This window comes from Ranitomeya variabilis, chromosome 7 (genome assembly GCF_051348905.1).
Source record: "Ranitomeya variabilis isolate aRanVar5 chromosome 7, aRanVar5.hap1, whole genome shotgun sequence".
Lineage (NCBI taxonomy): Eukaryota > Metazoa > Chordata > Amphibia > Anura > Dendrobatidae > Ranitomeya > Ranitomeya variabilis.
The window spans coordinates 110,880,757-110,902,773 of record NC_135238.1 but is presented as its reverse complement, the minus strand read 5'-3'; the positions used below and the strand labels follow the sequence as shown (position 1 = coordinate 110,902,773).

The 22,017-nt window shown below is 46.5% G+C and overlaps 1 protein-coding gene across 4 annotated transcripts in view; it reads right to left on the bottom strand.

Annotated features, from left to right (window-relative positions):
- The window catches only part of MFSD6 (major facilitator superfamily domain containing 6), a 505,049-nt gene that overhangs the window by 290,042 nt on the left and 192,990 nt on the right, over window positions 1-22,017 (bottom strand). The gene's annotated exons all lie outside the window — the stretch shown is intronic.

Below are 22,017 nucleotides of genomic sequence, written 5' to 3'. Positions count from 1 at the left end.
CCGCAAGAGCTTCCAGCTACAGAGAAATGCAAAAACTGCAAACTGGACAAAAGGTACAAAACAAAAGGACAAAGTCCACTTAGCTGATCAGCAGACTAGTAGCAGGAACATGCAACCGAAGGCTCTGGTTACAATGATGACCGGCAAGGAAATGACTGGAGAGCAAGGCTAAATAGGAAACTCCCAAACACTGATGGAAGCAGGTGAACAGAAGAAGCAAAGTGCAAACAAGTCACCAGTACCACCAGCAACCACCAGGGGAGCCCAAAAAGCGGATACACAACAGTAGAGGGTCAGTCAGGATTTCCCTAGTCTTAGGGAAATTGCAGGGGCCCGGGTTATTAGCTCTTGCCCACCTAGGCTTCCCGTGACATAGAGGCCTCAGATTTATTATAATTCAGTGGGATCCATTTGGGTTTTTTTTTTTTTTTTTATCAAAAAGAGCCTGGAGAAGTGACCCATGTTCTTCTCTCACTTGGGGCTAGAGAAATTGCCTCTGAAGCTAGTACTTCCTTGAGGCCTGACTCTAGGGCAGTCTGGAGAGTGTGTGTAGAGGGCTGCGTCAATCTTACTCTCTGCGGAGGATAGGAGGTAAATTATTTTCTCACCCCTCCTAGATGGATCTTAGGACCCATGGGTTGGTAGATAAGTCCCTCCATTTCGGAAGGAAGTGAGAAATGCGACGAGCTACTTTTCTCTGCGCGTCATGGTTTACTTTGACGCTGGTCCTGGGAGAGAAAAAGATTTCTGCCCTGGCCTCCTTTGGGGTAAATCCATCTTCCTGTCTTTCATTTGCCTCAGTATTGGGAAGACTGCTCCTGTGGGGGTTGAAAGGATCTCTTTTTGGCATCCCTTTTGGTATTCTTTGGCTCTGGTAGCGACTTTTTGTCTGAAACTTTCTCTAATAACTCATCCAAAGCCGGCCCGAACATATATTTCCCTTTAAAAAGGATGGAACATAGTTTGATTTTAGAAGCTATGTCCCCACTCCAAGATCTCAGCCACAGAGCTCATATTGCGGAGTTAGATAGGGCTGCTGATTTGGCCGCCACCCTGAGGAATTCTGCCGAGGGGTCAGCAAGGAAGGCTGTAGCATTTTGGAGGAAGGGAAGTGAGGCGAGGATCTCTTCTCTGGGGGGGCCCCTGATGCCAGGTGTTCCTCCAGCTGCCCCAACCAACGAGACATTGATCAACCGATGTAGAGACCACATTTGTGTTTAGCAAGGGTGCTGACGTTTTCCAGGTTTTCCTGAGGAGACCCTCCATTTTGCACTCCAGGGGATCCTTCAACTGAGAGGAATCCTCAAACGGCAAGGGTCTTCTTGGATACCAGGGCAACTTGAACGTCCACCTTGGGTACCTCAGACCAGCATCTTGCAGTCTCGTCATCAACTGGGAATCTATCCTTCTGAAGGAGTGATTAGTCTCTTCTCTGGAGTCTCCCAGCTCCCGGATATTCTTGTGTATGGGAAAGAATAGCTTCTTTTTGGATAGGAGGCCTCTTGTACTGAACGTGCTGGCCTTTCTTCCTCCACTTCCATGGTTCTTCTTACCACTCTGATGAGCTCCTCCATGTTCACTGTGGAAAAGTAGTACCTCTTCTACTGGGACTCTGGGTCAGAACTTAGTTCGCCTTCTTCCTGGAACTCCTCCGACACTGAGTCCTGGGAGTCCGAATCCTCTTCCTGCAGAATTTTTCACATCTTTGCTGCTGGAGGAGCACTAGGGGCTGGTGTTAGCTGAAAGAAGGATGCCAGGGAAACTTGTATTTCCTGACGTACAATGCTTTTAATGTCCTCTCAATGAGTAGTGATGAGCGAGCATGCTTCGTACTTGCCCGAGCATCACAGTGCGAGCGCCGATCATTTCATGGATTGTTCGGTGGGAGTTCGGGTCCCCGCCCTGCCTGTTTGGTGCTCTTTAGAGCACCAATCAACATGCAGGGATTGTCTGCCACGCACTGTAATGCCACAGCAATGTTGGTTGTGGCATTACAGTGATTGGCTGGCCACAGAGCTCCATCAGATCTATATAAGACCCGGCATGCCCTGCTTGTCACACTCAGCTCCGGAATCACCAGTGAAGGGAGAGGTGCTGCTGAGCTAGGGACAGAATAGGTGGGATATCAGTTAATGTGGATATACCATTGTTGAGTCCACAAATCCAGCTAAACCAACAGTTCTTCTAAGGACTAATTAAGGGGTAATATAGATATTAGTGATAGGTAGGCAGGCAGTGTATGTGGCATACTTTATTGCATACAGCAAATGGGTCCATTCCATTACTGCCTGCTGCTGCCTATTGCAGATATTGACCGTATTTACATAGCTCCAGGTATCAGTGGCCGGGAATAATTTTTTTTGCACCTTAATCCTGATTATTTTATTTAAAAGCAATCCAGAGTACACTTTTTCTCCATTTGCTTGTTGGCAATGCAGAATACAGCCAGACCCTTTCCATAGTACAGCGTCACAATACAGCTATTTTAAACAGGAGTTTGTTGGTCGCAGCGATCACATCTGAGTGCGCATAAAATTCTGCAATTTTTGTGGTACTGTAAAAAAAAATATTTTTTGCTGTGTCTTAAGCCTACTTATTGACACAATTTTTCCGTAAAAAAAAAAAATACGAACAGATATTTTAAAGAGGGATTATCTCAGTCACATGCCTCGCCTATCTGTGGGCTAAAAATTGTGGCATTTGAGGGCTCCATTGAATTGTTTTTGCTGTGTCTTAGTCTAGTTATTGACACCAGTTTGCTTACAAAAAAAGGTGTTACCTACGGGCCAGATATTTTAAACTGTGGTTTTCCTGCACATGGATCATTTTTAGTGAACGTGCAAAATATTGTAGTCCATTTAAAATGGGCAAGGCGCGTGCCAAGGGATGGGGAAGTGGATGTGATGGTGATGGTGCATGCAGAGGGCGAGGACATGGGCAAGCTGAAATTGGGACACATAAAACACCCACATCTTCTCGCTTAACCTTCCTATCACAATTACTAGGGGATCGCAGCAGCACCCTACTATTGAACCCAGAGCAGTGACAAAATGTTGTTGGTTGGATAGCGGATAATGCTTCCAGTCACTTTGCAGCCACCATCACCACCCTGTCTTCCACACGATCGGGTCTCAGTAGCCGTGAGTCTGGACCGCATATTCCTTACCCTGATCCGCCTTCCTCCCAAAATGCAGAGCGCCCAGAGACAACCAATCCCACACTTGGACACTACAAAGAGCTGTTCAGTTTTCCATTTGAGAGTTTCGTGCCTCTCTCCTGGTGCACTTGAAGCGGGGCAAGAGGAGCTTGCATGTAGCGATGCCCAAATATTTGAGCAGCCACGTTCACACGAATGCGACGGTGGGAACGTGTCACAAGAAGGGGACGATGATGAGGCAATTGCCAGAAAGTTAAGAAGAGGATCAGGGTGCGGAAGTGGAAGAGGAGATGGTGGGTGATATAGTAACTTTCACAAGCTGGCAGGAGGACATGCAGAGCGAGGACAGCAGCACACAGGAGGAGGGAGGCATAGTACTCCAAAGGGCAGGAAGAAGCAGTGTGGTGGCCGCAGACAGAAGACGGGCAACCGTTCCCCGTATCACCAATATGGCGGAAGTGTTAGGTCTTCTGTTATGATCCTGGTGGCAAGGATCGCAAGTTGACTAGCTAAGTAACTAAACCGACGACCAGCTCTGGGGAAGTGGTATCTGGATTGACCGCAACCTGATCCTATCCGCAAACAACTATAGGCAGCCGTGGAACATTACCTGAAAATCCTAGACGTCTCTTCATGGCCTGAGAAACTACCTATTCCTAGAGGGAAAGTAAAGTCCTTACTTGCCTCAGAGAAATGACCCCAAAGATATAGAAAAGCCCCCACAAATATTAACGGTGAGTTAAGGGGAAAGCACAAACGCAGAGATGAAATAGATTTAGCAAATGAGGCCCGCTAACACTAGATAGCAGAAAATAGGAAGGGAGCTGTGCGGTCAATAGAAAACCCTAAGCAAAATATCCACGCAGAGATTGCTCGAGCCCCCGCACCAACTAATGGTGCGGGGGAAGCAACTCCGTACCCCAGAGCTTACAGCAGCAAGAACTCACATATTAGCAAGCTGAACTAAACTCATCATACACAGAAATCATATTGCAGACTGATGAGCAAAAAATAATCAAACAGAAACTTAGCTTCTCCAGAAGAGACTGAAAACGAAGATAATCAGGGGAGATCAGAATAGCACTGAATACATCGACAGCCGGCAACAAGTGGAGGTGAAGCAGAGCTAAATAGGAAACTCCCTAGTGCATAACGAGGCAGCTGATCAGCCACAGATCCGCAGGATAACAAACAAAGCCACCAGGGGGAGCCCAAAAACAAAACTCACACAATACCACCTGTGACCACAAGAGGGAGCCCGAAAACAGAGTTCACAACAGTCTTCCCAAGTCTGGTTGGTTTTTTAAAGACTGCCGATAACCCCAAAAAGGCCATTTGCACCACCTGCCATGCCTGCATCAGCAGGGGTAGCAAAACTACCAGCCTGAAAAGCACCAGCAAGATCAGGCAAATGGCAGCAAAGTACACGACTTAGTGTGCCGAACCCCAGGGAACAGAAACAGTGTCAGCGGGTGACACTACTGCTTCTTCCACTGTTGTGCGTGGAAGCCAATCCCATTTCCATGGTGCCTGCGAAGATACCTCCTGCCTTGCACCTGTCACTGCACACACTCAACAAGCATCATCATCAAATACGTGCATGTCCTTGTCCCAGTGCAGCATTAAGTTGTCCATTCTCCAGGCCTTGGAATGCAAGAGCAAATACGCTGCCAACACCCAACAGGCCACACTACTAAATTCACAAATTTCTCATCTGCTTGCGCTCTAAATGTTGCCTTTTAGGGTCATGGAGACAGAAGCTTTCCGCAACCTGATGGAGGAGGCCTTCCCAAGGTACTCGGTCCCCAGTTGACACTATTTCTACCTGAGTGCCATCCCAGCATTACACAAACATGTGTCCCACAACATTAGCCGTGACACCAACAATGTTGTTACTGGAAAAGTCCACCTAACCACGGACACGTGGACAAGTGCTTGTGGGCAGGGACGGTACATCTCGCTGACGGCACACTGGGTTAACATAGTGGAAGCCGGAACCCAGTTAGACCTTGGCATGAAACACATCCTCCTGACGCCGAGGATTGTGGGCCCTACGTCAAATCAGGGTTGCCCCCACAGTCTACAGCTCCTGCACCTCCCCCTCTTTAGCCTCCATCTCTGAAATGAGCACATCAGTCACAAGCTGGAAGCACTGCAGCACTGCCTCAGCCAAGCGGCAACAGTCTGTGGTGAAGCTAATATGCTTAGGTGAAAAACCACAAAATGCTCAAGAGTTGTGGACAGCTCTGAAAGAGCAGGCAGATCTGTGGCTGACACCGCTGAACCTACAGCCAGGCATGGTCATGCGTGACAATGGCCGGATCCTGGTGGCGGCTCTGAGGCGAGGCGAGCTCACACGTACAATGCCTGGCCCATGTGCTTAACCTCGTTATTCAACGCTTTCTCAAAAGCTACCCGGAGCTGTGGAATCTGTTTGTCAAAGTATGCCGCCTATGTGCCCATTTTAGAAAGTCAGCTACAGCTTCAGCCGCCCTTGCCGTGCTTCAGCACAGTTTGCAGCATCCAGCTCACCGTCTGTTGTGTGAAGTCCCCATGAGTTGGAACTCTACACTGCAGATGTTGGAAAGGATTTGTGAGTAGAAGAGGGCAGTTGTTGACTACTATCAACATGGCCGTCAGTATCCAGTTCAGACTCCACACGAGACCTCATGAGTGGACATTAATGTCAGACATATGTACCATCCTCCAAAACTTTGAGGACTCCAAGATGGTGAGCGTCGATGACGCCATAATTAGCATCATCATCCCACTTCTCTGTGTTCTGAAACACTCTCTGCTCACAATCAAAAAGGATGCATTGCAGGCGGAGTATGATGAGAGACGGAGTAAGGAACCATACAGGGTGATAACACACAGCCCAGCCTCATCTCATCCCAACGTGGATTGGGTGACAATGAGGAAGATGAGGAGGAGGAAGAACAGGAGCTAGTTTTGTGAGCTTTAGACTGTACTACAAGCACAACTGTCATATCGTCTCCACAGTGTGGATGACCTAAGGACATGGAGGAGGAGAGCATGGTCAGTCATCCTCTTGGTGAGGAGACAAAAGTCTTGCCTTTTAGCAGTCTGGCACGCATGGCTGTGTTTATGTTATGCTGCCATTCCCGTGACCTCAAGTTCTCAAAATTGTGGGCAACAGTCATTACTGGTTGGTGACACTTTTAGACCCACTTTTAGACCCACGCTACAAGGAGAACTTTCTATCTCTTATTCCAGAGGCAGACAGGTGTACTAAAATGGTGCAGTACCAGAGGGCCCTTGTTGCAGAATTATTAAAAAAATTCCTATCTGAAAATGTTGGCGGCAGAGGTCACAGTTTGTTGGACAACCAAGGAGTACAGGCGAGACAGAACTCCAATCCAGCAGAGGCAGGAGAACAATGGCAAAGTTCTGGGAGACTTCTCAGACCCACCCATCGCACTGGCCCTGAGGCACGGGGTACTCTTACAAGGGGTCCAAAGTTTTGGAAGATGCAGTGTGAGTACCTTGCTGACCGTACCAACATCCTCCGTGATTCCTCTGTACCTTATAATTATTGGGTATCCAAGCTCGACACGTGGCATGAACTGGATGTCTATGCCTTGGAGGTCTATGCCTGCCCTGCAGTTAGCATTTTTTCAGAGTGGGTATTTAGTGCCGCTGGTGGAATTATAACTGATAAGCGCATCCGCCTGTCAACTGAAAATGCTGACAGGCTGACGCTTATAAAAATGAACAAGGGCTGGATTGGGCCAGACTTCTCAACACCACCAAATGATAGCAGCGAAACATAACCCCAAATCTAGTGTCTTTTTTTGGGAACTCTATTCCCATTCATCTCTTCACACCCACACATGGGTATACGCTTCCTGATTTGGCCTATTTGCTGTTGTCGTCCTCCTCATCATCCACCACCAGTAGATCACCATGGTGACCATGGTTCGTGATGGAACATTCACGTTAATGTTTTTAAGGGTGTTTATGATGCCAGTAAACCAAATTTTTTGACAGTAAGTTGCTGTATACCCCCCAGGAGGAAATGTTTGCCATCCCATACACTTACTGCATGGGCATTAGAAGTATAGGAGACCAGCTCCTTTGTAATGAGAAGAGTTTTTTTTTTTTTAGTAGGCCCTCCTCCATGTCTCTTCCAAGAGGTATTGGGGTGCGTCCAAATTTGGTGCAGGCATTGCATTCACTGCATAGCCAAACAGTATGGGAGACCCACTTCCTAAATGTGAACTTTGTTGGTTTGTCAGCTTTGACAATGCAATTTTCCACTGCCAGTTCTTCACCCTCAACACTGCAATTCTCCACTGCTGGTTCTTCAGGCTCAACACTGCAATGCTACAATGCAGGTTCTTCGGGCTCAACACTGCAATGCTTCACTGCCGGGTGTTCAGTCTCAACACTCAATTGTCCACTGCAGGTTCTTCTTTAGGCTCTACACTGTAATGCTCCAATGCTGGGTCTTCATCCTCAACACTGACATTCTCCAATGCAGATTCTTCTGGAGCAACAATTCACTGCATAGGCAAACAGTATGGGAGTACCAAATTTCTAATAATGGGAACAATGCTTTCAGGTGGCCATCCAGGACATCTGTTCAAAGGGTTATTGGGGTGTGTCCAAATTTGGAGCAGGCCTTGTATTCACTTCATGGGCAAACTGTATGGGAGTAAAAAAAAAAAAAAAAAAAGAATAATGTGAACTTTGGTTTCATGTGGCCATCCAGTGTGAGGGTTCAAAAAGTTATTGGGGTGCGTGTAACTTTGGGGCAGGGCAGCCCTTGCATTCAATGCATAGGCTAATAGTATGGCAGTACCAAAAAAATAAGAATGCGAACTTTGGTTTTATGTTGCCATCCAGGACGTCTGTTCAATGGAGTATTCGGGTGCATCCAAATTTGGGGAAAGCCTTCCATTCAATGCTTAGGCAAGAACAGTGTAGGAGACACACTGTTTAATAATGGGATTAACAAAGCATAGCGGGCTGATGGCTCTGTAAGAATAGTGAGGACCAACTGTGATGGCCCTCCTCTAACAGTCCCTCCTTCATAAGTGAAACAGGATGTGTCCTGTTTTTTTGTTTCCCAGTGAATGCATTTGTCTTAGTTGACAGCAATGCTAAAGTTGAAAAACGCATCAAAAACGCTACATGTGAACATAGCCCAAGTGGTGGAGGAACATTTTTGTTTTGGGTTATTTATTTTGCCTTACATACAAATCATTACCCTGAAAAGGATGTTCCTTAACATATTTCCCATATTTCCCAGGAAAATCAATTTTGGTTTTGTTTTTGGTAGGTTTTATTATTCTCCCAGAAAAATGGCGTAAAACTCTGACAACATTGTTCACAGCAGTGACGTGGGAGTCAGAAATGCTTCCAAGGGTCTTCCACATGATGTTCCCATGTCATTCGAGCACTATTCTCATCGATTTTCGACATTTTAAGACCCTAAAAAGACCCCGGGGGGGGGGGGGGGTCGTGACAAAAATGCTCGTGTTTCCCATAGACTTACAAATTGGGCTCATTGCTCGGGTTGAGCACCCGAACATTTAAATTTGCTCGAACCGAGCAACGAGCACCCGAGCATTTTAGTGCTTGTCCATCACTATTAGGGTATGTGCAAGTGTTGCGGATTTGGCTGCGTACTCGCAGCGGATTTGACCCTGCTGATCTAGGGCAATTTTCCATGCGGTATACAGTACCATGTAAATCTATGGAAAACCAAATCCGCTGTGCCCATGCTGCAGAAAATTCCACGCAGAAATGCAGCGGTTTATTTTTCGCAGCATGTCAATTCTTTGTGCGGAATCTGCAGTGTTTTACACCTATTCCATTATAGGAATCCGCAGGTGTAAAAACGCAAGGGAAATCCACACAAAATCTGCACAAAATCTGCAGAAAACAAGCAGGTTAAACGCAGGTCATTTTACCTGCGGAAAAATCCGCAATGGAATCCGCAACTTGTGCACATACCCTTAAGGAGGGCTGTTCCTCCTTCAAAACTTTCTCGATACACTCCTGACACTCCTTTGCCACGTGAGGAAGAGAGTCTTTTTGCACATAACGCACATTTGCGGCTAGTGACCTTGGATTTGCTCCTGGGTGCAGGATCCTTGTCCCCCTGAAAGAGAGAAGGTAGAAATGATCTCCGTATCATATCTGCACCCTGGAGGAGACCCAATGCCTGAATACTCACAGGGATTGGAATAGCGCTGGGCTCCACAGACTCAGAGCGGGAAGGATCAGACTTCATGCTACCGTTTGTCCTACCTTACTTGATCTTCTGCCTAGGGCTCCTTAAATAGGGCGACCGGCCCAGCGCCTCCCTCCAAACTGAGGGGCTCCTCCACCCGTTTTCCCCGATTGGTGGAATCCTTCAGTGGAGTCCAACCGGGTCCTATATTCAAATTTCCTGCTGCGTTCCACCCTGGAACGCAAAACCACTGGAAGTGACGATACCAGCATGCCGGCCAGCGTCTGATGTCACTTCCCGCCGCCGGAACCATGGAGTTTACAGCGAGGGAAGCCGTAAGAAACCACCTCGCATCACAGTGGTCTGCCAGCCAGAACAGGGGGAAGGAGATGGGCACGGAGAGCTCAGAGAGGCTTCCCGTCCGAGAACTCCCCGAACCTTACCCGAAGGCGCGGACCGGGGGGAATACGTCCAGAGTCCCGAGGAAACAGGAGCAGCATCGAGGAGAGGGAGGGGTAAACCCGATCTCCAGCTGCCCGGCTAAGGTAAAAGTCCGGTCTCCGCCGCCGGCACAGAGCACCGATGATGACCTCTTCATCCCTATAGGGACAGGAAAAACACTGGGGAATGGAGGTGGGAGGGGCTATTTGACCTCTTTCGTGTTTCTGGTCCCTGTTAAAAAAAAAGATGACATTCTCCTTTGTGCTGTCGTGGGGGTTATTAGAGAAAAAAAATACTAGAAAAAGTGTAAAGATTTTTAAAAAAATACCGAACAAAAAAAAGGAAAACAATATTTTTCCAATAAATACATGTAAATTAAAAAATAAAAAAACAATAAAAGTGCACATATTTGGTATCGCTGCATCCTTAACTACCCACTCTATAAAACTGTCCCACTAGTTAACCCCTTCAGTGAACACCGTAAAAAAATAAAAAACAAGGCAAAAAACAATGTTTTATCATCATACCGCCGAACAAAAGTGCAATAAAATGCGATCAAATAAATGTAAATGTAAATAAAAATGGTACAGCTGAAAACGTCATCTTGTCCCGCAAAAATCAAGCCGTCATACAGCTCCATCAAATAAAGTTTATAGCTCTCAGAATAAAGCGATGCAAAAATAATTATTTTTTCTATAAAATAGTGTTTATTGTGGAAAAGCCCCAAAACAAACGATATAAATGAGGTATTGCTGTAATCGTACTGACCCGAAGAATAAAGCTCTTACAAATTTTACCACATGTGGAACAGTATAAAAAAACAAAAAGCAATTCCTGAATTGCTTGTTTTTGTTAATTCTGTCTCCCAAAAATCAGAATAGAAAGCGATCAAAAAATATCATGTGCCCGAAAATGGTATCAATAGAAATGTCAGCTTGTCCTGCAAAAAAACAAGCAATCGCATAACTGTTGACCGAAATATGAAAAAATAATAGTTCTCGAAATCTAAACTAGCTTTCACAATAAAAAGCATCTTTTAGTGTGTGACAGCAGCCAAACACAAAAATCTGATATATATCTGGCATTGCTGTTTTCGCATCGACCGCAGAATAAAGTCACCTAATCACTTATACCGTACGAAGAACAGTGGAAAAAATAAATAAAACCAATTCTTCACCTGCTGTTGATTTTTTTCATTCTGCCTCCCAAAGTTCGCAGTAAGGCTTGGCGCACATTTATTCTGCGCTCAGCGCTGAGCACTTACGCCGGGGTTTTAGTGTAAATCTCTGAAATACGTGATTTAGACAGAACCCCCAGCAAAAGATTCCTTATAATGAGGCCGATGGGAGGCACTGTGGACGCTGATTGACCTGTGATCCAGCGGTGTCCATCTTCGTAGGATTGCATAAAAGTGCCGTTTTGTGCTCTTCTCAAAAGGACACCACTGAAGAGAGGCCAGACGGAGTCCAGAGTAAATCCACTGCCTCAGTAGGCTACTTTCACACATCAGGTTTTCGCCGACGGATCTGGCGTAAATTGTGAAAAACTGATGGGACGGATCCTTTTCCGCCGGATCCGACTAGCGGAACTGGCAAAAAAAGGATCCGTCCCATCAGTTTTGTCTGTTTATCGTTTTACGACAGATCCGTTTTTTAAAAACGCACATGGGAGGCTCCCAAACGTGATTAGCTACTGAAAACATATATATACAGTGTTCCTACAGCCCATCTTTGACAGGTTGTAGAGGAGCAAGTGGCGAAGATGGAAGGCGTGATGGCAAACATTCTGAAGATTTCTGTGGATTTTACTTTTGAGACGAACCGTTTGAAAGCGATTGTTCTGGAGAAGGAGTGAGAGAGATAGCGTATCAGGCGTCTGCGCCGACGGCGTTTGTGGATACACCCAATCACAGCATAGAGAATGACGCGTGGGGTGTATTCTACTTTATACATGGAGCTACGAGGAAACCCCGAGAAGTTTTTCAGCTACGTGTGGATGAAAGCCGAGAACTTCGACTTGTTGGTGGTAGGGATTGGACACCTCATCGCAGGAAGTGATACATATTGCCGCTTCTCAGTTTCACCGGCAGAGCGTCTGATGGTAAGCCATTTTTATGGTATCTCCTCCTGTTAAAGCACACTTAACTGTAATATTATTGCCGGTATTTTGTACTAATTTTTCCATTGCTTTTTTTCACAGATTCCTTGCAACTGGAGAATTCCTTTTGTCACTCCATTTCCAGTTCAGACTTGCGATTTATTATTATTATTATTATTATTTATTGTTATAGCGCCATTTATTCCATATCCGGAATTGTGAAGCACACCTGCCGTGCATTGTGGGACTCTTTACATGGCAAATTTATACCACATCCCACAACTGAGAGTTGGCTGGAAATAGCTGAAAAATTCCAAAAAATCTGTCAGTTTCCCGATTGCTTGGGTGCAGTGGACAGGAAACATATCCGCATCGTCAAACCTGCTGAATCTGGAACTGAATATTTTATCTATAAAAAACATTTCTCCATTGTGCTCATGGCCATTGCAGATGCAGAACACAAATTTACAGCGGTCGATATGGGAGCCTAGGGCCGCTCCAATGATTCACAAGTTTTTAAAGTGTCTGTAATGGGGCGCCTTCTCTATGGAAACACCTTCCAATTTCCAAACCCAAGACCACTGCCTAAAACCTCTGGGCCACCAATGAAAATTTGTATGTGTTGGAGATGAAGCCTTCCAACTCTTGGAACACCTGCTGAAACCATACTCCAGTAGTGGACTGACGGCAACTAAAATAATTTTTAATTACCGCCTAACCGAGCACGAAGAATGGTGGAGTGCACTTTTGGGATTCTAACAGCCAAATGGCGAGTTCTGTTGTCCGCTATCAACCTGAAGACAGACTGTTGACGAGGTGGTGAAAGCTTGTGTGGTCCTGCACAATTTTGTTATATGCAAGGAACAGATTTCCATTGATGACCACTCTGAAGAAACCACCTTGCATGATTATCAGAACATTACTTTTAGAAGTTCTGTGTCAGTTCCCATAATGAGGGACAAATATGTTGAATACTTTATTTCACCTCAATGAAGACTAGACTGGCAGGATGAGAGAGTTTGAAAAATTTGTCTTGGACCTTGTTACCCAAAGTATTTGACCTTCTTTTACCCAAAGTATTGTACCTGGTTGGGATTTTCCCAAAGTATTGTACCTTTTTCACCCTAAGTATTGTACCTGTTTGGGTTTTACCCAAAGTATTCTACCTTTTTTACCCAAAATATTTAACCTTATAAATTTAATAAACAAAAGACAACATTTTTAAAGCAAAAAACTGTTTTATTTACAAAATATTGACAAAATTTGTATAAATTCAAAAAGTGTGGGGTGGGGATAATACTGTAGGGGCTGTCAGATTGGGACGCTTCAACAGTGGGAGTGTGGAGAGAGGATTGTGGTGGTGACAGATCATTAAGAAAAACAGAAGGTGAAGGGGTGGAGAAAGAAAGAATGGGTTGACATGAAACCGGGAGTAGTGTTTGGAATTTGGAAGGTTGGAGGGGTGGAGTTGAGGGATTGGGAGGCAGAAGAGGTGGTGGGTGGAGAAGAGGGTTGTGTTTGGGGCATGATCGGTGTGGAAGAGACTGGTGGTAGTGGGCAGGGAGTGGAGGCTCAGATGATGTGGTTGGGAACTGGTACAGGGCAGAATGCAGGTATGGGGCAGAATGCTGGTATTGTATAGGAGGGGGAGAGGGACAGTGGCTGGAGGGGGAACAGGTGCGGGAGGAACTACCGGGGCGGGTGGAGGGGCTTGGGAGGTAACATGCGCTAGGGCAAACTGGCAGGCTTGCATTACATGCATCTGCTGGTCAGGAGATAGCTTGTCTATGCGCTCGAGTACTGCCTGGAAAAAGGAGTGGTCTGGCGATTTACTTGCATCTGAATGCATCCTATCCAGACGTGTGTGCAACTCAAGAATACTGTTGTTGAGCAAATTAAATCCTGCAGTCATTTGCTCAGACAACAGTTTGAGACAGTTCTGGAAGGCTGCATTCAGATGCAAGAACTCGGGTGCATAGCTCTTTTCCTGACCCCTCTGGCGCTGCCGCCCAGAACCCACAGGTGTTCTAGGGGTGGTAGCAGTGTCAGAGGGGTGGGGTAAAGGAAAAGCTATATCCTCACCAGCAGCTCCATGTAACGAAGTAGGCCAAGATGCTCCAGCACTGGTGGATGGGACTGAGGGATCAGATGTGAGGGAAGGCTGGGAAGGTGCAGAGGGGGCGGGAGTGTCCCGCGGTGGCTTCCTGAGGGATCGCTCCAGAAGGGTTCAAGTCTGCAGGCTCCCGAGTGCTGCAGACGGTGCTGTGGAAAAAATAAAAAAAAAGGTAATTCATATATTAATTGGCCCTGGCTGAAACCCAAAATAAAGTGTAAGACATGTAAACATTTTTTATTAAATGGGGTGGGTAATATTTACCTTCTGTTCACCATTGTCGACCGGAGGAACGACAGGGCTCTTGCATACTTATACTTGCTCCGGCGTCCTCTCGATCCACTCGGGGCCTGCATCTCCATGTTAAACTCCTTCTTGAAGCGAATCCTGATTGAACGCCACCGCTTGACAACTTTTTCGCCTGAAAAGTGAAAGCACGAATTGGTTAGTATACAATACTTTACATCCAGCAACATAACTCAACTGTGAATACTTACGCGCTTGATTCTGGGCCCGAACATCGAGGTCCTCCCAGTGGTCCACAAGCTGTTGGCATACTTCCTCCCAGAGCCGACGGGTAACACGAAGATCTGTGTGGCGGCAGTTCCCAATGTTCCACAGCGGCTACCACTCTCGATTAGATCGATGAGGAGGTCGATGTCTAGCCCGGCCTCCTCACCGTCCGAGTCAGGAGCACGCTGTGAAGCCTGTTAAAACAGACAAAAAACAAAGACATTAGACTCAAAACAACATAGTGGAAAAAAAAAAATACTCGATGGCGACCACCCTGACGCTCACGCAGACGACCCTGGGAGGCGCTTTGAGGACCTCTAGATTGAGCCGCAGAATCTGAAAACTAAAAGAAGAAAAAAAAAATAATAAATTATGTGCTTGGATGTAGGCTTATGTGTTGTGTGTACTGTGATGTCTGTAATGATCTGTTTTTGTGTTATGTGTACTGTGATGTCTGTGATGATGTGGTTCTGAGATGCATGTAAGAAGCTTACCAATTACGAGCCCGCTCCGGGTATTTCTCCACCCCGTCCGTCTCCTTCTGGAAGCACCTCTGATGCTGCAGCTTCCTGTTATACAAAAATGATATATTGATAAATAAATAAATATATACCGTATTTTCCGGCGTATAAGACGACTTTTTAACCCCTGAAAATCTTCTTAAAAGTCGGGGGTCGTCTTATACGCCGGGTATCGCCTTGTACGCCGGGTGTATATGGTGGGTGGGGGGGGGAGTGGTCCTGATGATGACGAGGGGGCGTCTCACAGGAAAGTGAGTATCCCCCATTACCTCATCATAGCGCTGCAGCGTCGGGTCTCTGTGCTGGGAGCGGCGGCTGCTGTGCTGTGGGGCGGCGGCTCCTCTTCTGCAGTGTGGGGCCTCTGGTGCTGTGGGGCGGCGGCGTATCTTCATGCAGTCAGGGCTCCTCCGGCATCTCCTTAAAGCTCGGAGGCCCCGCGGCGCTGGCAGCTCCATCGGTACAATGCGGTGGCCTCTGGGAAAATGGCCGCTGCTCAGATTCAGATCTCGTGTCCCGAGATCTCGGGACGAGATCTGAATCTGAGCATGCGCCGCCCCCAGCGGCCATTTTCCCGGAGGCCACCGCATCGCACCTATTGAGCTGCCTCCGGGAAAATGGCCGCTGCTCAGATTCAGATCTCGTCTCCCGAGATCTCGGAACGAGATCTGAATCTGAGCAGCGGCCATTTTCCCGGAGGCCACCGCATTGTACCGATGGAGCTGCCAGCGCCGCGGGGCCTCCGAGCTTTAAGGAGATGCCGGAGGAGCCCCGACTGCATGAAGATACGCCGCCGCCCCACAGCACCAGAGGCCCCACACTGCAGAAGAGGAGCCGCTGCCCCACAGCACAGCAGCCGCCGCTCCCAGCACAGAGACCCCACGCTGCAGCACTATGATGAGGTAATGGGGGATACTCACTTTCCTGTGAGACGCCCCCTCGTCGTCATCAGGACCACTCCCCCCCCCCCCCCCCCAAAAGGCACATATTCACCGGCCCTATAAGACGACATAGGGTGTATAAGAAGACCCCCGACTTCTAAGAAGATTTTATATTTTAACTGGTAAAGTCGGGGGGTCGTCTTATACGCCCAGTCGTCTTATACGCCGGAAAATACGGTATATATATATATATTTTTTTTTTTTGTGAACGTCACCAAAAAGAAAAAAAAATACATTTATTTACCTCACGGCGCTGACGACGCAGGGAGGGCTCCCAGAAGAAGACATGGCTGGCAGCTGGCAGGCTGTGACTGGCTGGCTGCTCGCAGGCTGTGGCTGTAGCTGGCTGGCTGGCTGCAGGCTGTGGCTGTAGCTGGCTGGCTGCTGGCTGTAGCTGGCTGGCCTGGGGCAGGTTCATCTCTGGCGGCAGATTCATCTCTGGCGGCAGGTGTTCTCAGTGTCTTGCTGGCAGGTAAATGGATGAGTGAAGGCCTACCTTGCAGGCTTTAGATAGCTTTCCTAATTGGGGGCTGGCCAATTGTTTCGGAGAATGCTCAGTTAAAAAAACAGAATCCGGCATTTTCCGTATCCGGTGCCTTTCGGCGCCCATAGGCTTCCATTCTAGCAAAAAGCGTGCGCTGTCCGGTTTTTCGCCGCAGACAAAAAAAACGTAACTTTGTAAGTTTTTTCCAGATGCCAGACAAACTTTTCGCAGGACGAAACGTGAGGCCATCCAGCGCTAATACAAGTCTATGAGAAAACAACTGATCCGGTGGCAGCATTTGCCGGATCCGGTTATTTCAAAAATCGCCGGATTGAGTCTGACAGCTAAAAACCTGATGTGTTAAAGTAGCCTTTTAGTGAACGGATCCTTCGGGGGGTTCACCTGAATCATGTCACTTAGAAATTTAGATGAAAACCCCAAAGCAAGTGGTCAGCGTAGAGTGCCAGATAAATGTGATCCCAAACGTTATGTAAAAATTGGCCTGGTCAGGAAGGTAAAAACAGGCTTTTAGGTGAAGGTGTTAAATATATGTACAGTAAGCTACACAATTACTGTAATAATTATACATGTGACTGATCTCTTAGGCTGGTTTCACATTTGCGTTTTTTGCAGCTGCGTTTTACCGCAAAAAAACGCATGCGTTTTTTTTCCTATACTTAAAGGGAACCTGTCACCCCGTTTTTTCCGTATGAGATAAAAATACTGTTAAATAGGGCCTGAGCTGTGCATTACAATAGTGTATTTTGTGGACCCCAATTCCCCACCTATGCTGTCGAAATACGTTACCAAAGTAGTCGTTTTCGCCTGTCAATCAGGCTGGTCTGGTCAGATGGGCGTGGTGTCTTCCCCCAGATCTTGCTTAGTTTTCCGTTGGTGGCGTAGTGGTGTGCGCATGCCCAAGTCCAGAATCCACTGCACAGGGGAGGGAAAATAGCGCGATCTGCGCTATTCCCCTGGTGATCGGTGGGGGCGGCCATCTTCATGTGGCCGCGCGTGCGCAGATCGAGCGCTCTGCTGCCCAAAGCTTCAGGAAAATGGCCGCGGGATGCCGTGCGTGCGCAGATGGAGATCGTGGCGTCCATTTTCCTGAAGCAGAGATGCGAACTCTGCTTCAGGAAAATGGCCGCCGCGATCTCCATCTGCGCACGCGCGGCATCCCGCGGCCATTTTCCTGAAGCCCCGGGCAGCAGAGCGCTCGATCTGCGCACGCGCGGCCACAGGAAGATGGCCGCCCCCACCGATCACCAGGGGAATAGCGCAGATCGCGCTATTTTCCCTCCCCTGTGCAGTGGATTCTGAACTTGGGCATGCGCACACCACTACGCCACCAACGGAAAACTAAGCAAGATCTGGGGGAAGACACCACGCCCATCTGACCAGACCAGCCTGATTGACAGGCGAAAACGACTACTTTGGTAACGTATTTCGGCAGCATAGGTGGGGAATCGGGGTCCACAAAATACACTATTGTAATGCACAGCTCAGGCCCTATTTAACAGTATTTTTATCTCATACAGAAAAAACGGGGTGACAGGTTCCCTTTAACATTAAAAACGCATGCTTTTTTTGCATGCGTTTTGCCGCGTTTGACAACGCATGCGTTTTTTCTATGCTTGCGTTTTGTTGCGTTAATGCAACATGTAGTAATTTCTAGAGGCGTTTTTTTGCGGCAAAAAAACGTATTGCTGTCTATGTAAATGCATGCGTTTTTAAGCACATGCGTTAGTTTGCGTTAAAAACGCATGCGTTTTTATAGAAAAAAACAAGAATACACCCTGATAAGCCACCCCCCACCATCAAGGTGATAAAGGGATCCAAACCCTAACCCTAACCCTACCCCTAACCCTACAGCCGGTAATTCAATTGCCGGCTTTTCATTTCTCCTGCCTAAACCCGACATGATATGAGACATGGTTTACATACAGTAAACCATGTCATATCCACCTTTTTTTTTGCATATTCCACACTACTAATGTTAGTAGTGTGTATGTGCAAAATTTCGGTGCTGTAGCTATTAATTTTAAGGGTTAAATCGCGTAAAAAATTGGCGTGGGCTCCCGCGCAATTTTCTCCGCCAGAGTGGTAAAGCCAGTGACTGAGGGCAGATATTAATAGCCTGGAGAGGGTCCATGGTTATTGGCCCACCCTGGCTAAAAACATCTGCCCCCAGCCACCCCAGAAAAGGCACATCTGGAAGATGCGCCTATTCTGGCACTTGGCCACTCTCTTCCCATTCCCGTGTAGCGGTGGGATATGGGGTAATGAAGGGTTAATGTCACCTTGCTATTGTAAGGTGACATTAAGCCAGATTAATAATGGAGAGGCGTCAATTATGACATCTATCCATTATTAATCCAATTGTATGAAATGGTTAAAAAAAACACACACACACAATATTGCAAAGTATTTTAATAAAATAAACACACAGGTTGTTGTAATATTTTATTGCTCTCTCAATCCACCTAAGACCATCGTTCTGTAACAAATTAAAAATAAACCAACAATATACATACCTTCTGTAGATCTGTAACGTCCCACGATGTAAATCCATCTGAAGGGGTTAAAATATTTTACAGGCAGGAGCTCTGCTATAATGCAGCTGTGCTCCTGCCTGGGGGAATGAAGGTAATGTAGGTCAATGACCTGTAGTTACCTTCAGTCGCGGTGATGCGCCCTCTGCTGGATGTCCTCATATGACGTCGAGCGTGGTAAAAAGTCCCCAGGCTCCAGTTCATGAGGACATCCAGCAGAGGGCGCATCACCGCGACTGAAGGTAACTACAGGTCATTGACCTACATTACCTTCATTCCCCGGGGTTTAAAGGCACGAGCACAGCTGCATTATAGCAGAGCTCCTGCCTGTAAAATATTTTAACCCCTTCAGATGGATTTACATCGTGGGACGTTACAGATCTACGGAAGGTATGTATATTGTTGGTTTATTATTTTTAATTTAGGACACCGCGCTAACTAGATGCAACAGCACATAAGTGTCAAAGTGAACGTCTGGCTGGGCAAAACGAAAAGCACACTAGAAGTGAAACTAATGTCCACACTCAAGTGAACAATGATAAAAACAACAACAGCACAGGGGAAGCCGATGCAATGCAAGAGCCTGGTGAGGGCACAATTAACCATGAAAGTGTGTGATAAATGTGTATAATAAAGAAATGCACACTTGCTAAATAATGGTATAGCTGCTGTGAGGATACTGGCGATTTCCCAGCAGAGGTTGTCACCGTCCTCTTGGGTGTTGGGACAGGGACACCAGCGGCTCAGATGTCTAAAGGTGCAGTGTCCAGAACGGCAGCGCAGGGCGGCATAAACACCCGGTGATGTGGGGAGCGTCCTCCCTGGTGAATGTATGCCGTGCGCGCCTGGAGCAAAGCTGACCGGCACACGTGGGCCGGAAAAGAACTGCTGCAAAGAGCCCCCTTTTTTCACCGCTCTTTGCAGCAGTTCTTTTCCGGCCCACGTGTGCCAGTCAGCTTTGCTCCAGGCGCGCACGGCATACATTCACCAGGGAGGACGCTCCCCACATCACCGGGTGTTTATGCCGCCCTGCGCTGCCGTTCTGGACACTGCACCTTTAGACATCTGAGCCGCTGGTGTCCCTGTCCCAACACCCAAGAGGACGGTGACAACCTCTGCTGGGAAATCGCCAGTATCCTCACAGCAGCTATACCATTATTTAGTAAGTGTGCATTTCTTTATTATACACATTTATCACACACTTTCATGGTTAATTGTGCCCTCACCAGGCTCTTGCATTGCATCGGCTTCCCCTGTGCTGTTGTTGTTTTTATCATTGTTCACTTGAGTGTGGACATTAGTTTCACTTCTAGTGTGCTTTTCGTTTTGCCCAGCCAGACGTTCACTTTGACACTTATGTGCTGTTCCATCTAGTTAGCGCGGTGTCCTAATCTACATTTTTTGTTCGTTTGTTATATGACAGAGCCAGCACAGTAGCTGTCTAGGCACCCGCAGCTTTCTAGCTTATCTTCTTGGGAGCGCCGGTGTGTTTTTATTGTTCTGCTGCTAATTATTTTTAATTTGTTACAGAACGAGGGTCTTCAGCTGAATTGAGAGAGCAATAAAATATTACAACAACCTGTGTGTTTATTTCATTAAAATACTTTGCAATATTGTGTGTGTGTTTTTTAACCATTTCATACAATTGGATTAATAATGGATAGGTGTCATAATTGACGCCTCTCTATTATTAATCTGGCTTAATGTCACCTTACAATAGCAAGGTGACATTAACCCTTCATTACCCCATATCCCACCGCTACACGGGAGTGGGAAGAGAGTGGCCAAGTGCCAGAATAGGCGCATCTTCCAGATGTGCCTTTTCTGGGGTGGCTGGGGGCAGATGTTTTTAGCCAGGGGGGGGGCAATAACCGTGGACCCTCTCCAGGCTATTAATATCTGCCCTCAGTCACTGGCTTTACCACTCTGGCGGAGAAAATTGCGCGGGAGCCCACGCCAATTTTTTCCGCGATTTAACCCTTAAATTTAATAGCTACAGCGCCGAAATTTTGCACATACACACTACTAACATTAGTAGTGTGGAATATGCAAAAAAAAAGGGGGATATGACATGGTTTACTGTATGTAAACCATGTGTCATATCATGTCGGGTTTAGGCAGTAGAAATGAAAACCCGGCAATTGAATTACCGGCTTTTGTGATATATCGCGCTGAAGTAAATATAGCTTTTTCTATTTATATTGGGTTTTCTAGATGATTTTGATGATTGGCAGCTGTCACACACTTCTCAGCATGCGTTTCAAAAACGCAAACGCAGGAAAAAACGCATGTTAACGCGGCAAAACGCCGCGTTTTTTTACCGCATGCAAAAACGCATGCGTCTAAAAAATGCAGCGTTTACACGCGTTTACATGCGTTTTTTCACCACCTGCGTTTGCGTTAAAAACGCTGCGTTTTTAAACGCAAATGTGAAACTAGCCTTATCTGTTCTATGTGAAATAAATATAAATAAATATATATATATATATATATATATACATATATATATATATATATATATATATATATATTCATATTCTATCCTGACGGTTTACATTGTGATTTTACTGTCTGTGGCTAATGAAATGCCAGGTTTTCAAGGAGATGTGTGAGTAAAAATCCAACGGAGCTCGCATAGGCACAGTTCTGTCTGATTTAAGAGGGCAGCGTCAGCATGCTGCGATTTTTTGCTCAGTCCAATCTGAGTTGAGAAAAAAATATGGAGATGAGCAGGGACTCAGATTAACATTAGTACGAGTGTAATCCGGTTTATTATGAGTATGAGCTTTAACAGTACAAAACAGAGGCTACTGTATGTGTATTTTCAAATGATAATAGTTATTAAAGGAGTTGTCCACTTCTAAAACATTACTGTAATGTGTTACAAATTAATATAAAGATTGAAATACGTTATGTTTAAGAAAGGGGCCCAAATGGCTAATGGAGTATGTGAAAAAAGCCAGGCAACCAGCTCCCATAAAGCAACGTCTTACCTAGTT